General features: G+C 45.0%; 1 non-coding gene across 1 annotated transcript; it reads right to left on the bottom strand.

Moving 5' to 3' along the window:
• Positions 1-764: 764 nt before the first annotated feature.
• On the bottom strand, positions 765-836 carry TRNAA-UGC. The gene has a single exon. It is a non-coding gene; the product is annotated as a tRNA-Ala (tRNA).
• Between the last annotated feature and the right edge of the window lie 15,888 nt (positions 837-16,724).

The raw sequence follows: 16,724 nt of genomic DNA on the forward strand, positions 1-16,724 counted from the left end.
GTGTAGCTATAATATGAAATTTGCTCCTGCAAGGTTTGGTGTGAAGGTTTTAAAAGGGGCTTAGACAAATTGATGGAGGATAAGGCTTTCCGTGGTATCACTTTTTGGTCACTTGCAGGATCAGAGGCAGTGGTGGAATATAAATATGGTGGAAGGAGAGAAGTGGGATAAGGATAGCAAATGCAGCTGAATGTACTTTATCTGGGGAGGATGACGACTAAGGGGTTAAGCCAAAGGCTGGCACTCTCTCTCTCCCCCCCCCTTCTCTCTCTATATATATCAATCAAAGAATATACTCTCAGTGTGGCCAGTTGTGCTTGCTAACACAAGACAGCAAGTTAATGAAATGAAAATAATCAAAGAGCAAGGCTGATCAGGGCAGAAATCAATCCTGGGGCCTAGCTTCCAGAAATGTGCCTGAGCATGCTCAGAACAGGTGCATAACACCACTACTCACAGTGCCATGTAGTCTGCTGAAGTCCCAGTAATAAAAAGCCTAGCCTCCCCCCCCCTCTTCTTTTTAAGCCTTGCACATATCATGAAGTCTGCAAGAGACATTGCTGGCATGGCAGGCCAGGTGATGAAGAAGCGCTGTCTCTGTGTAGAGACAGATAACATCTGCCTGGCTGGGCAGCCGCAAAGAAGCTCACTAATCTTCCTCCTCCAGTATCAGGCATTCTTTGCCTTGCCACTGCCCCTCTCTAAATGCCCCTCTGTTTCTGGCACAGGAAGCTTTCTACCAAGTCAAGACCATTGAGCCCACCTGGAGATGCCAGGGATTGAACCTGGGACCTTCTGCAGGCAAAGCAGATGCTCTACCACTGAGCTACGGCCCTTCCTCAAGTGGCAGGGCCACTTCCATTGGGAAAGGATGGAAGGAACAAGGCACCAGGTGCCAGGCAAAAGGAAAGGGCCACCGCCATCTCCCCCGCCTCCTGTTCCTCTTTCAAACTAAGGGAGTCTTCTGAAGGGCAGTCCAAATGCCTGCTTACATGAAATACGCAATTATTTTTTAGCTCTCCCAATAAAATGTTCATGCCACTCTGGCCTCGTTCTTGGATGGTTACCTTTAATAGCAAGTACAAACGGGCCATCTGTGACTTGCTGGCAGTAAGAGACTATAATGGCCAATAGCCACATGGTACACTTTATGGAACATGGCTTCGAATACGGTAGACGGGGAAATGTTGTGACTCAGAGATCTCTTACTGGCACTTAACAATAAGTGCTCAGAACTACCTCTTCCTCATAAGTGAGTGGAAACAGAAGTGGCCTCAGGTGTAAAGGGGCCAAGAAACAACATGGTGTGGGGTGTGTGTGTGTGTGTGTGTGTGTATAACTCTTGGTCAGAAACGCATTTGACATCACAGTTCATGACAGCAGAGGGTTGAGGGGCTCTCATCCCAGTGCTCTCTGCTAGGCCTCATCTGTGGAGATGGGTCATCCCTGCTTGCCCTAGCACCAGCCCTGCAGAGCAGGCCACCAATAATGTGCCCTTTGCTTTTTTGCTACTGCCACAACTCACTCCCAGGCAAGCCCAGCTGAGTGAGTTTCCCTGTTAATGTGGAAGGAGAAAAACTACGGTCGTAATTTCATGATTTCTCAAATTCTTGGGGGAAACATACCAGGTCCGTAACAGGTTACAGTTGTCAAGTGCATTCAGATTGCAGCGCAGACCCACACAGCTAGGAAAATAGGAAGGTGTCTTATCTTTCATCCTGTCCCCACCCCTGCTGGGGTGACAGGAAATCACAATACTGGTTTGGGGGGGGGGGGTGATTTTCCTATAGGTCCACCTCCCCTTGCAGGAGTCTCTCTCTTATATACAGCTCTTGAAGGAGCCCTTTTCCTCATCTGGCCACGCTACCTTGTGGGCACTCCCTCCCCTGCCTTTGCTACCTCCTTTCCCAGGCAGTGGCCATGAGCAACTTCAGGTCCCTGTGGATAATTTCCCCTTGCCATGGACTGACGCTACTAGTTCTTGAATCCCAGGCAGGAGACAGAGGCTCTGGGTGTAATATCCACTGGGAAGAAGCCCTTCAAAGCCCTCTGCCTGAATCCTGGCAACCCCCCTAGAAACCAAGCCCCGAGTGGCCAAAGTGATGCTAAGCGAAAATTCTGCCTGCAAGAGGGAAGAGGATTTCGTTTTGTTTTCTCTTTTGGCCGGAGTCTGAAGTCACCCAATCTTGGGAAGATGCTGCGTGCCATTAATCTGATCCTGTCTTGAGTATCCTGCCTTTCAGGGCAGTAATTAAGTTGTACATCTTGGCTTGTGAAGCTATCAGCGAGGCAGCTGCACTAGCCAAGTTAGAAGTACATTTACCTTTCATCGTTCTCTTTTCTGAATCGCCTGCTTTTGTTGATGCCTTTGGCCCTCTGCATTTTAGCAGTAAAGTGGGGGGGGGGCTTATTTTGGTTAAACGCTCTAGATTGAAGTAATACCACAAGCTTGGTAATAACCACATGCCCACACTCTCATGTGACGCCATTGGTACGGAGAGGAATGCCTACCAGGGCAGTTGGGGGAGGGTGTCGCACACCTGCCCCCAAAACAGGGGTGGAGAAACCTGTGCCACTCCAGAGTAGGAAGGCAGTTCCAGGTAGGGTTGGGAGAGATCCCTGTCTGAAGCCCTGACAGTCAGTATCGGCAGTACTGAGCTACATGGAACAATGGTCTGATTCAGGATAAGGCCACCTCCTATGTTCCCCTTGTACCACTCTCAGAAGAAGTCATCCAACAGGCTGGATAAGGTCAGTGAACTGGGCCAGTGTGGAGTAATGGTTAGAGTGCTGACCTGGGAGAACAAGGTTTGGATTGTGGGAATGGTGCTTCCAAAATACTATGCAAAGGGTTAATGCTGTAGTATAGAAACCTAGACACCATCTTAAAAAGCAAAGACATCACCTTGCCGACAAAGGTCCATATAGTTAAAGCTATGGTTTTCCCTGTAGTAATGTACGGAAGTGAGAGCTGGACCATAAAGAAGACTGATCGCCAAAGAATTGATGCTTTTGAATTATGGTGCTGGAGGAGAGACTCTTGAGAGTCCCATGGACTGCAAGAAGATCAAACCTATCCATTCTTAAAGAAATCAGCCTTGAGTGCTCACTAGAAGGACAGATCCTGAAGTTGAGGCCCCAGTACTTTGGCCACCTCATGAGAAGAGAAGACTCCCTGGAAAAGACCCTGATGTTGGGAAAGATGGAGGGCACAAGGAGAAGGGGACGACAGAGGATGAGATGGTTAGACAGTGTTCTCGAAGCTACTAACATGAGTCTGACCAAACTGCGAGAGGCAGTGAAGGATAGGGGTGCCTGGCGTGCTCTGGTCCATGGGGTCACGAAGAGTCAGACACGACTGAACGACTGAACAACAGCAACAAATAGAAACCTGTGATGTCATATGCCTAAGGCTGGTCCCCCCCCCCTTCCAGTTAGTTCAGTTATCAACTGTTCAGCTGCTCTGTAAATATTAGCGAGTCTCAGATACAAAACCCTGTAAATATGTTTCAGTAACATAAGTATTACCTGCCTGTCTTGTACAATCTGACAAGAACACCAAGTAAAAGTCATGCGTTATTTTTAAAGTTCAAAACAAAAGTGTGTTGCATAGTGTGTTTTGTTTTCATAGGAGGGGAAAAGAAGGACCCAGGGCAACTTCTGCACAACTCTGTAAATTATCGTTGGCTGCCACACAGATCCCGCCCAGGCCCTGAAGCTCACCTTGGGTCAGTCCTTGCCTCACACAGGATCCAATGGAGGCAGGAGAAGCACCTTGAGCTCCTTGGGGGGAAAGGTGGTACATAAACACAAGAAATTAATTAATGGGTTGATTAATAAGGCTGCTTCGGTACTGAAATAACTGCGCTAGGACACTAATGAAAACCAAACTCTGTCATGGAAGGTCAAATTCAAACGAATGCTGGGCAAAACCCAGAACAGGACTTGCTTAATTTTTGTCAGAGGGAGGAGAAGTTTACAGCTCCCCCCCCCCCGGCTTGGTATGAACTCAGAGCCTGACTTGAAGCTACAGTTCTAGGGGGAAATGAAGTGGGAAGACTACCTTTCTTTTTCTTGGAAATATCTGTGGTATACCATTGATTTCCGTTCTCTAGACCTGAAGGTTTCGGTGGGTTTTTTAAAAGTGTTTTTAATAGGCAATGTTAGGAGCAATTTGAAATGAAAGCTTTAAAAAAAACCTCTCAGGGGTATTAACTATTCTCAGAGCAATCAATTCTCACCAGGAAAAGAAAGAAAGCTATACAATCTTTTCCATTTCTTTTTTTTTTAACTGAAGTAAATGCACAGAAATTCCTCAGAGCTAAATATTCTCTGCATCATTTTGAAATTTTAAAAGGCAGCAGGAGATCAGCGTACATGAAGGGCACAATAATAATGATATTTTTTCCCTGAAATTCTCCATAAGTCGTGACAGCTAAATAGTCAAGTAATGGCCACAGTTTTGGCATGGGGAGAAGAAAGTGTGTTTGTGCACACCTTGGGAGCTCAGAAGAGGGAGTGGGAATAGGGGCTGGAACAGGGGTGTCTGTGAACACCCACACATACCAATTGACAAAAAAGACTGCTATAGTAGTCAAGCATGATTCATGAAGGCCACATTCATGCCATACATTTAAAACACTATACCATCTTAAACAGTCATGGCTCCCCCCAAAGAATTCTGGGAGCTGTAGGCTGTTAAAGGTGGCAAGAGCTGTTAGGATACTCCTGTTCCACTACAAGAGCAGCTATTCCTGATCTGGTTTACCAATCTATTCCTCTTCCCAGGGAATTCTGGAAACTGTAGCTCTGTATGCTGTTCTAGGCTGCATCAACAGAAGTATAGTGCCCAGATTAAGGAAGTAATAGTACCAGTCTATTCTGCTGTGGTCAGAGCTCCCCTGAAGTACTGGGTCCAGTTCTGGGCACCACAGTTCAAGAAGGATACTGACAAGCTGGAACGTGTCCAGAAGAGGGCAACCAAAATGGTCAAAGTCCTGGAAACAATGCCTTATGAGGCTTAGGGAGCTGGGTATGTTTAGCCTGGAGAAGAGAAGGTTAAGGGGTGATATGATAGCCATGTTCAAATATATCAAAGGATGTCATATAGAGGAGGGTGAAAGGTTGTTTTCTGCTGCTCCAGAGAAGCGGACACGGGGCAATGGATTCAAACTACAAGAAAGAAGATTCCACCTAAACATCAGGAAGAACTTCCTGACAGTGAGAGCTGTTCGGCAGTGGAATTTGCTACCAAGGAGTGTGGTGGAGTCTCCTTCTTTGGAGGTCTTTAAGCAGAGGCTTGACAGCCATCTGTCAGGAATGCTTTGATGGTGTTTCCTGCTTGGCAGGGGGTTGGACTGGATGGCCCTTGTGGTCTCTTCCAACTCTATGATTCTATGAACTTCTATCTGCAATCTGAATGAGTACCCACTGAGGCAGAGACTTATAATCTCCTCAGTGAACCAGTGATGGCTGGTGCCTATTGGGACTGGTAGACAAGGAGGCCAACTGCAGGTGGCGCCAGAGCCAATGACAGGTGGAGCCAACCAGTTCTACTTTGTCCCCATCCTCTTCCTCCCTGCTGAGGTCTATAAGGACAACACGGAGACTAAGGTGGGGGAAGCTAACTGGTTATCAGATAGGCAGATGAGGGGCCGGATAAGGGCAGACCGAGGTTTATCGAATGTTATTTATTATTTTAAATATATATAATGCCAACTCAGGTCACACCCACACCATACACTTGTCCTTCCAGAAGAAGCAGTTCTTGGCTCTTCATAACATTCTTATATGGAATCAGAAGAAAACTGTGTAATTCATGGGCTTGCCCCTGAAATGTGGAAGGGCCATGATCCCATGATTTGCAAAGCGCAACAGACGTACTCTTTCTTTTTAAAAAAAAAACAAAAAACCCACATGATAAAACAAGAACATTATCCATGGCATAATGTGGGCAGCGACCCCAACAGAACTTACACAGACACTTTTATTCTTTGGAACCAGTCGAACGAAAGGGGCATAATTAAACATGTACCACACAGTTGCCTTACACGTAGATGCTGAGCTCCCCAGGTAGCTTATTAAATGGACTGTAAGATTCCTCAGCGTTTCTGGAGCCTCAGAGAATGAAAGAAAAGGCCAGAGGGGAGGCTTCTGGATCATGCTCTGCGTGCCTCGCCCCACTTTCTTCTCCCTCCGCAGGTTATTTTTCCTGGAGCTTTCCGTCTTCCGATATTGCTGTCCCTTTCTTCTGCGTTCAGAGTCTGTGGTTTACACATAGGACAAAAGTGAAGGCATACTGAATATCTGAAATGGCGTCCCGTTGGTTCTACTAGGCTGTTCTCCGCACCTCCTAGAGAGGTTGGGGGGGGGGGAATGGAGAAGTGCAGGACTCCTTGGTGCCCTACTTTTTGGAGGCCAGTCCTCTGTTGGAAGGCACCATCTGATTGAAGAGCTGCCAAGTTTAAAGCTGAAGAACCATAGCAAGGGAGAGCAGGAGGGGCCTAGGAGTTCCTCATCACCTGGACAGCAGACCAAGAAGGTACATCGGTCACCTGGCCACTTGTCTCATTGTGGTGAAATGGATTATATTTCTATTCTTATTGTTATTATTATATTGCCCTATACCCAGGGGTCTCAGGGTGGTTCACAGAATAAAATCAAAATATGAAACCACAAAATACATAATCAAAATAAAAACAACAATAACCCAATAACCCCCCACGTTTTAAAAGGGCATAAATCGGATCAAGCAAAGGCCTAATTAAAAAGGAATGTTTTTGCCTGGCGCCTAAAGGTGTATAATGAAGGCGCCAGATGAACTTCCCTGGGGAGAGCATTCCGCAGAAGCATGTGTATTCACCTTTCTTTGTCCTTTTTTGAGGGAAATGAGATAATTGTCTAAGTGGGTATCAGATCTGCTTCATGGGCTGACACTTTGTACATAGTTGTTTGGCTGCCTATGTCCTCCCTCCAGCAGTGGTATGGGGTCAGTGGACTAGGGGGACTAGGGTAGCCCCCTAAATGTTCCCCTGGCACATCCTTCCGGGAAGCTTCTGTCCGGCAGAAGGAGGAGGCATGATGCTCGCGCAAATGACACCACCCTTGCAAGCTGGCACCTCCGGCCCTAACTGTTCTCCTACGAAAAAATTCGCTGCATGTCACTGACCGTTGCAATGTCAAACAGCTCTTGCTGTCAGAAAGTTATTCCTGGTGTTTACTCAGAACCTCCTTCCTTGTAACTTGAAGCCGTTGGTTTGAGTCCAACCCTCCAAAGCAGAGTGTCTAGGGAAACCCAGCCAGATGGGCAGGGTAATAACAACAACAACAACAACAACAACAACAACAACAACAACAAGCTTGCTCCACCTTTTGTTAGGTAAACTGTAGGCGATGTGTTTCCATGAGAGTCAGTTGTTAGGACAAACTTCCTTAAATCTTCTGAATGGCCAATGAATTTCAGACCGATCTACAGAAGTTGTGTGTGTCAGTTAGGGCTGCCATACCATATGCCTGGGTTTTCCTGGACACATCCGGGAATCGGGCAGCAAAATGGTGCCGGGGGGGGGGGAGGCTATTTTCACTGAATCAGCAAAATGTCTGGGGAAAACAGGAAAAGCTCAACAATTTTGTCCTGATTTTCACTTTGAGGAATATGGCAACCCTAAGTAAAACAATAGATTACAGTATTTGAGTGGATCACAGATGATGATGATGATGGTGATGAATAGATTGATTCTAGATTCTGTGACCCACAAGGGTGGGTATGGTTACTCGATGCACACTTGAAAACCCTGCTCTTGATTACGTTGTCCATTCCTTTTCTTATCTACACATGCCCAGGTGAAGGAAGAAGGAAGTGGTAATTATGATCTCGGTATGTGCCCATCCACTAATGTCATTAGGCAGGTGTGCAGATAACCCTCCTCCATTGTTGAGACTACCTACGTATGTTTTCAGATGGTCACACTGCAGGGTAACACAGAATCAATTTACAACAAGCTTTGGTTTCCAGATGAAACCAGTTTCTCAAGCAGCCCCCCCCCCCCCAACATGCAATAGATCTAGCCTGTGGACTACATAGGAGAAAGAAGTACTCATACTCCATTGATTGTAGAATAACATGTGTGTCCACAGCCTTAGTTTTAAGCAGAGTTACTGAATTACACACCAGCCAAAGATCTGGGGCCAGTAGACTTCCTGCTGCAGTTGATGTCATCTCTGAATCTGATTCTTTCACTGGCTTACGGACAACTCCAGCCAATTTGAATTAGCATGCTTGTGAATGAGCTGTTCCTCATGTTTCTCATCATGAGTCAGTGCGGCCCAGGTTCCAACAGATGGCTCTGAGAGCGGTGGGATCCTTTGCAAGCCTACAGGCAATCTGAGCAGTCGTATAAAGATTTATTTAACAAGCACTTAACCACCTTGGAAATGTTTGCTAAATGAACTTCCACATGGGCGATTACATATAGGAGCGCACGAGTCATATTTCGGATGCGCTGAGATTTTAAAACGAGTTCCTACACATCCGGCCACCTCAACATCTAACATATGGAAAATAAAATAAAAAGAAGCAAGCACATTAAAATATATATTTAAAAAAGTAACAGAATATCAGGCTACAGGGACAAAAGGCTGACTTTCGGCCTGCTGTTTCCAGCATATTAGCAGTTGTAAAGGTGCGTGGGGATCAACTTGATATTTCAGAAGTTTGGTCAATGAGCTGGTATTGACTTTAGGAGAATGGAAGGAACATTGTCCCCTGGTTGGTAGTGGCCAAACCTGTCTACACTTGGGGCCAAATTAATGGCCTCAGTGTAACACGCAGGAACAAAAATGCTATTTTATGGCCTTGCAAATTAAGGACATGACCTTTTCTCAAGGCTTTTGTTTAGGAAGTGGCTAAAAGATGGTTATGCAGGGGGCATTAACAGCTACAAGAGAAGTTTTCCATCTGTGGTCTGTAGACCACTGGTGGTCTGCAACTCTATTCAGGTGGTCCATGGAAAAGTTAAACATCAGGAAGAACTTTCTGATGGTAACAACTCTTCAACAGTGGAATGGACTCCCTCAGGAGGTGGTGGATTCTGCTTGCTTGGAGGTTTTTAAGCAGAGGTTGGATGGCCATCTGTCATGGATGCTTTAATTGAGATTCCTGCATTGCAGAGGGTTGGACTAGATGACTCTCAGGGCCCCTTCCAACTCAACTATGCTACAATTCTTGTGTTGTTTATTTTGATAGCCATCTATTGCTGAGTAACAGAATGTTTCTCTATGATTAATAATGCTGCAGTTCTCTGTCTCCCTCCCTTTCTCACTTTGCTGTCTCAAAATGATATTAGAAAAAATGGCACAGAGGAGCCAAAAAAGTGACAGTGAATCACCTGTGAACTGTTTGTCCGCACAGACCCACATCAACTGCAATTTTTGGGTCGCTCCCTTCATCACTACATTAATCGCGTACCACTATTAATGAAATCCCATGGTACCTGTTGGGTGCATGCTATTAGCTGATTAATATGCACTGGCTGGCATCAAATCCTCAAAAGTCAATTGAATATCATTTTCTTTGCCAGCTTCTTCATGCCCAAAGCCTGGCAGAAAGCCACTAAATTAGAGAGAGACTTAATTGATCTTCATTGAAATTCTTGGCTTAGAGAAATCTGGATGTCATGTTATGTTACTGCTGAGTTGAAAAGGCTCCTTTTCAAAATGGCTAAGGTACAACTTGTTCATCATTCACAACAAGCAAATTTTCAGATTAAATAAAAAAATTTATATACTTTTCCAGATGCTCCCTCTACCCTTATTCATTTATTTGCTTGTTTTATTTTGCATTGTAAACATGCAATTATTCCAGTTCTCTTAAGAGCGGATCCAGACTTTTTTCATTTTTGCAAAATAAAAATACCAAAGTGGTTCCTATGATAGTAAGACATACGCAGTAGTGGTTCCTGCTAGTAATGCTCAGTTAGTCATGCCCATTGACTTCTGTTGGTCTACTCTGAGTAGAACTAGCATTGAACACCACCCATTCAATCCCATTTGCATTTAAAGGCAAATTTCCCTATTTTGCACTTTCTGAAACGATATGCAGAACGAAACACAGCCGTTCTTCGAAATTTGCTCTTCTCTGAATTTTGCAGCACAGTTCTCCAGCCAAGTAATACATACCAAAATGCATGTGCTAGGGCAAATTATGGATACAAATGAATGTTTGCCGCACGTACCAATGGAATGCAGCTTCTAAAAGATTCCCCAGGAAGGAAGAATGCAACTGAAAAACGCATCAAAGCTCAACCAAAGATGGGTGTCTATAGGTTATCATCCTTGGTCTCTAGCAGGGTGTGTGTGTGTGTGTGTGTGTGTGTGTGTGTGTGTGTGTTGATATTATATTTGCACATTTCCCCCCTTGCTTGAGAATTGAAAATTGAAAAGCCGAACCACCAATTTCCATAGCAACTTTGGATGCTGGCTATTTGATACTTTTTTTTTATTCCTTCATTATCTTTTTGTTCTTAATGAAAGGCTTAGACCTCGGAGATACATTTAGACTGCTGCCATTGCATAAGCCTTCCTATGAGCATGCATAGAAGAAGAAGAAGAAGAAGAAGAAGAAGAAGAAGAAGAAGAGTTTGGATTTGATATCCCGCTTTTCACTACCCGAAAGAGTCTCAAAGCGGCTAACATTCTCCTTTCCCTTCCTCCCCCACAACAAACACTCTGTGAGGTGAGTGGGGCAGAGAGACTTCAGAGAAGTGTGGCTAGCCCAAGGTCACCCAGCAGCTGCATGTGGAGGAGTGGAGACACGAACCCGGTTCCCCAGATAACGAGTCTACCGCTCTTAACCACAACACCACACTGGCATAGGAAGATGGGGGCAAACAATAGTAGGCATGGGCGGCAGAGCCTACCCAGAGCTCCTGAAAAGATCAAGCCAGTCGTTTATTTTATCCTGGTGGTGTCCTGTTATCAATTACAAAAGGTGAAATGAACACTAGACATTGATCACAGTGAGTAGGTGGCACAGTGACTCGGTGATTCTGTTTTCAGATTATGTCTAGCTCTAGTGGTGCAGCAATAAAACTGCTAGCACATTTTAAAAGCTAAGCAGGGTCTGCTAAGGTTTTTGACTGGATGGGGAACCACGTGTTGAGATTCCTGCATTGCAGGGGGTTGGTTTAGATGACCCTCCAGGTCCCTTCAACGCTACGATTCTAGGAGTGAAAATAACATATGGAAATGCGCTACTGTATATTAGGGGAAGTTGCTTTGCAAAAATGTGCATATTGCAATTTGTACCCAAATGCTGATGGATTTTCAAAAGGACTTCTTCTTTTTAAAGATAAATTCGGAAAATGATGTGGAAATGCAGAGAACTGAACTGAAGACTGGGAGGATGAGAAACTGGGAGAAGCAAAACTGACCGTTTCCCTGTTCCTGTTGTAGCAGTAATAGTAAGGCAGCAACAGCGCATTAACATATCACATGGCACCCCACACCTCCCCTCTTCCTTCACCCTCCGTTGTTCCCAACCAGCAGCAGATGGAGCATCATGTAGGACAGAAATGTGGATGCTACCACCTGTATATGAGTCGGTTAACTAACAGGGGTGGGTGGAAGAGTTTACACCGACACCTGCAGCCTCTTAGGATTGCTTAAAGATTTCCATAACTTGAGAATTTCACGGTGAATCAGTGTTAACTTTAAAATGGAAGGGGAAATGTCAAAAGGAAAAAAGAAAAAGAAAGCCACTCAATTGACTCCTGTCAATCTGGAAATTTTGCCATATATATATTTCAGTCGTTCAGTCATGTCCGACTCTTCGTGACCCCATGGACCAGAGCACGCCAGGCACACCTATCTTTCACAGCCCTGTTGAGGAATAGACTCATGCAGGGCTGGCGCGTCCATTTAGGCAGACTAGGCAATTGCCTAGGGCGCCAAAATGGAGGGGGCACTGGCAAGGCTTGGGCGGGATGGGCTAGCAGCAGCTTCTCCGCTGTAGCGGAGAGGTGCTGCTTGCCCCCTACACCACCACCCCGGCTCCCGCTAAAGCAGGCTTTGGCGGGGGGCGGGACGGGCGAGCAGCAGCTTCTCCGCTGTAGCGGAGAAACTGCTGCTTGCCTCTCCACCCCCCCACCTCCCGCTAAAGCAGGCTTTGGCGAGGGCGGGGGGCGCCAGAAGGTGGTTCGCCTAGGGCGCAAGAAGCCCTAGCACCAGTCCTGGACTCATGAGCAAGACCAAGACATGAACAGCGCCACTCTGTCGCACATACCTGTACTGGGTAGTCCTGTCTCCCAGACTCCACATCACACAAAGTGAACATCTGCAGGGAGAGAGCCTTCCTCCTTCATAAGGGAAAATGATTTGGTTAGAGGGCAAAGCGGGGGAGGCGGCAAGGCGGATTTGTTCTGGTTTCCTTTACAAAAGAGTAGATATTTTCTTCTTTTTCTTTTTGCAGAAAGGAACATCAAACAGATATCAGTTAATGTTTTGTACTGCTGCCTCAAACAATGAGCAATATGAAGAATTTCCCTGGTTTCCTATAGTTTTGTGTGGGGTGTGTGTGTGTGTGTGTGTGTGTGTGTGGTTTTGTATCTCAGCATGGATTGGCATTATGATTTTTGCTCTCTTGGTGTGGTCCTACGAGTTCTCTCTCATCCATTTTTTAGATGCATATGTCAGCCCAATTTGTTCAGAAATGTGATACACACACACACACACACACACACACACAGAGAGAGAGAGAGAGAGAGAGACGTTCAGAACATTTAGACGGTTCAAATTAAATTAAGCCTATTGTAATGAATTTAGCTTGATGTTCACTAATCATATGTATAGCCAAGACAACAGGCCCATTCTTGCCTGCGCTATCTATAGTTCCCACCCACTGCGTGACAGATTAAAGACAAGCAGTAATCTAATACTGCATATCTGAGCAAACAACAACAGAAACAGAAGCGGCAGGTTTGTTTGGTTATTGTTTTTTTAAAAATATATTAAAAAGATAGTTTGATGCCAAGATGTATATTGCATGCATATACATGATAGGAGACCTGAATGGGGTTGAAGCCAGAAAGATTTAGGATTGTATCCAACTAACAGTGTAATCCTAAACACGTCTGCTCAGAAGTTTTCCTACTGAATTATTTGGGGCTTACTCTCAGTAGTAATAGTAGTAGTAGTAGTAGTAGTAGTAATTTTATTATTTATACCCTGCCCATCTGGCTGGGTTTCCCCAGCCACTCTGGGCGGCTCCCAACAGAATATTAAAAACTTGATAAAACATCAGTCATTAAAAACTTCCCTAAACAGGGCTGCCTTCAGATGTCTTCCAAATGTCAGATAGTTGTTTATTTCTTTGACATCTGATGGGAGGGCGTTCCACAGGGCGGGTGCCACTACCAAGAAGGCCCTCTGCCTGGTTCCCTGTAACTTTGCTTCTCGCAGGGAGGGAACCGCCAGAAGGCCCTTGGCGCTGGACCTCAGTGTCCGGGCACAATGATGGGGTGGAGATGCTCCTTCAGGTATACTGGGCTGAGGCCGTTTAGTTAAGGGGGTTATGAGTTGCAGCCTTTGCCCAACTTGGAGCAGACCTGATGACCAGCTGCAGAGCGTGTTCCCTTGGTTCCTGAGTCAGGTGCATGCACCCACACCAGGAGCCGGAGTGCTTGGGGAGGGCAGAATGAGAAGGTTGCATAGCTGTTTTAAAGCCCTGAGTGGCTTTCTGTGGAGTCTTTACATGGTGGGGTGTGAAGGGTGAATGGAGCTGTATGCTCCATGTTGGGCACCATCCAGGCTAGATGGCTCAGCCGGTAGAGCATGAGACTCTTAATCTCAGGCTTGTGGGTTCAAACCCCACATTGGGTGGAATATTCCTGCATTGCAGGGGTCTGGACTACTAGATGAGCCTTGTGGCTTGTCCCAACTCTACAATTCTATGATTCTATGAATAGCAACATAGTGTAGATATACTACACTGGCTCTTTGGGTAATTGTTAATTAGGTTTGCAAGTGCAAAAGGCTAATGCTCCTGCCATAGCTTGCATATAATGATTTTCGCTTGGCCTTATTTTCAGCCTATTGCCAAGCTCAGTAGCTCTGCTGAATGCACCGAAACATTATGCATTCCTCTCCATGTCAGCCATCATCTGGGCAAGCGTCAGCCTTGAAAAATGCCTATGCTAAAGAGTTTGCTTACTTGCAGCTTGGGTCTTTGCTTAGTTGTGCCTGAAATTAAATGCACAGAAATCTGCAGGCAGACAAAAAAACAACAACAGGAAGAAAAGAAATACAATATCGGGCCGCACACAACCTCAAATTATTCAGATTTGTTACTTGATGAATAAGGTGTCAGTCTAAACTGAAGGGAAAATGTATTGAATTTTTTCCTTCATTTTGTTATGTTATAAAGCCATGTCCATATGCCATTTATCAGTTGTCTGATAGCTTTGGGCCATGGCATACTTTCCCCCAGAACAGCATGTCTCTAAGTCTCTCGGCAGTTTGTTTTTCTGTTGGGTGTTTTTTTATTATTAATAATAACCACCAAAGTCTGTGTGCAGCAGTCTGAGATGCATTTTTGCCACCTGCCTGCCCCCTGCCCACCCACCCACACTTGGGAAACTCCGGCCCCATCAATCGAGGGAGAGTCAAAAAGGCTGGGCTGGCTTTCAGGACTTAGGAAAGTGTTCTCAAACTCCTGACAGCTGGAATTCGATTGATGGCTCTATGGCCAGAGTGCAGCTATTGAGAATCAGAAGGGGGTGGAAGGAGCATGCTCAGGGGGGACCCCCGAGGTTTGTGAACGTAGAGGGGAAATACTTTCAGGAAAACACCTAAGCTGGTGGGAATGCCAAAAACAGCCATATAAGGGTTGAGTATGGTCAGAGGCCACAGATTGCTGGGCACCTGCTGCTGTGGAGCAGGGCAAAATGCAGAATCCCATCAGATGTCAAAGAAATAAACAACTATCTGATGTTTAGAATACATATGAAGGCAGCCTTGTTTAGGGAAGTTTTAAATGACTGATGGTTTAATGTATTTTTCATCTCTTGTTGGAAGCCACCCAGAGTGGCTGGGGAAACCCAGCCAGATGGGTGGGGTATATGTAATATGTTGTTGTTGTTGTTGTTGTTGTTGTTGTTGTGTATGTTTAGGATATACCACTGTGAGCTGGAAAACTGCTCTGCCACAGGCTTTTCAGTTTGCCTCATGATTAAACAGATAGTTCAAAAGGTATGTGTTGATAGCTGCATTTAATTGGATCATATTCCCAGGCATGCTAGAATTAAAGCAAAGCCTAGATGTTTTTCAAGATGCTTCATTTTTCAGTACTTAAAAGCTGGATGGTAGATTAGAGGCTTTATTGCTTGACTCTGTCAACTGAATTTCTGATCTAGGTACCTGCTGCTCAGGTTGCTGGCAAAGGCACTGAGCACTGCTTGCCAGACCTAGATCAGAGTGATCTAGCAACTGATTAGTAATGATTTGTAAAGCAGCTGAAGACTTTATTTAGCAGCTCAGGTTCTGGACGACTTGGCTTGCAAAGGAGCTGATGGGCAATCTTGCAAAGCGTTCAGGATTTGATCCAGCTGAGGGCTTAGCACCAGCAGTGTCACTCAGGAAATGCCAATGGACGTAAAACAGACAAACACAGAACTGGGAGATCATAATTTAAAACAGGAAGGTGTGTGGAGACAGCTACGTAATGGTTTCAGCTAGATTTTGCTCACCAGATTTGTCCTCGAAATGCTCCTTTGGAAAAAGTTATTGACAAATATTCTCCAACACCTAGTTCTTCAAATATGTATTTAACATCCAATTGAATTATTGTTTATTTGCAGCATTTTCACACAAACATGTTCTTCAGCCCAAAATGATACCAAAGTGGCTTACAATTCAATTAAAAAAACCCAACCAAGACAGTCCATGACCTCTAAAAGTTAGGGCGAATGGGAAGAGGGAGAATGCGAATTCAGGCGGTTGTTTAACTATTTGATGATTGATATTTGACAGTACTAACATGCAATGGCATACACTATTTCACAGTCTCGACATCTCAGGTCTTAAGATTGTACAAGGAGCCCTTCTGGGTCAGATCAAAGGTCTACCTTGTCCAGCACCCCTTTTCCACAGTGGCCACCCAGATGCTCCTGGGAAGTCAACAAGAACACAATACCACTCTTGCACTGTGGTTCCCTAGTGAATGATATCCAGAGACCTGGTGCCTCCCAACATTGAGGCAGCATGTAGTCATCATGACCAGTGCTTTTCTTCTAGGAAAAAAAGGTGCCGGTACAACATACCGCTGAGTAACCCCGGGGTGGGGGGTGGGGGAGTACTCACCATAACTACTAACAATTGGTCCCCTTATTTTCATTTGTTTGTTTTCTATTTAAAACTTTGATTTCCACTTTAAAAGCTTACACAAACAAAAATCTACTAAGGCAAAACAAACAGGAAAAGCGAACAACCTCTGTATTACTTGAAACTTTGATTTCAGTATGTCCAATTTCTGAAACCCCTGCTTTTTGTTTTGCTTCCGTTGTCTGTTGTGGCTAGTGTTCCTATTGTTGTTTTCTTGTGTCTTCGTTTTTGTCTCTGTAGATTTTTGTTTGTGTAAGCTTCCGAATTGTAAAAATAAATAAAAATGAAACAACGAAATTACATTTTGACAGTATTTTGTAGCTGACACCAAATCATAGAATTTTAGAACT

Source organism: Lacerta agilis, chromosome 3 (assembly GCF_009819535.1).
Source record: "Lacerta agilis isolate rLacAgi1 chromosome 3, rLacAgi1.pri, whole genome shotgun sequence".
Lineage (NCBI taxonomy): Eukaryota > Metazoa > Chordata > Lepidosauria > Squamata > Lacertidae > Lacerta > Lacerta agilis.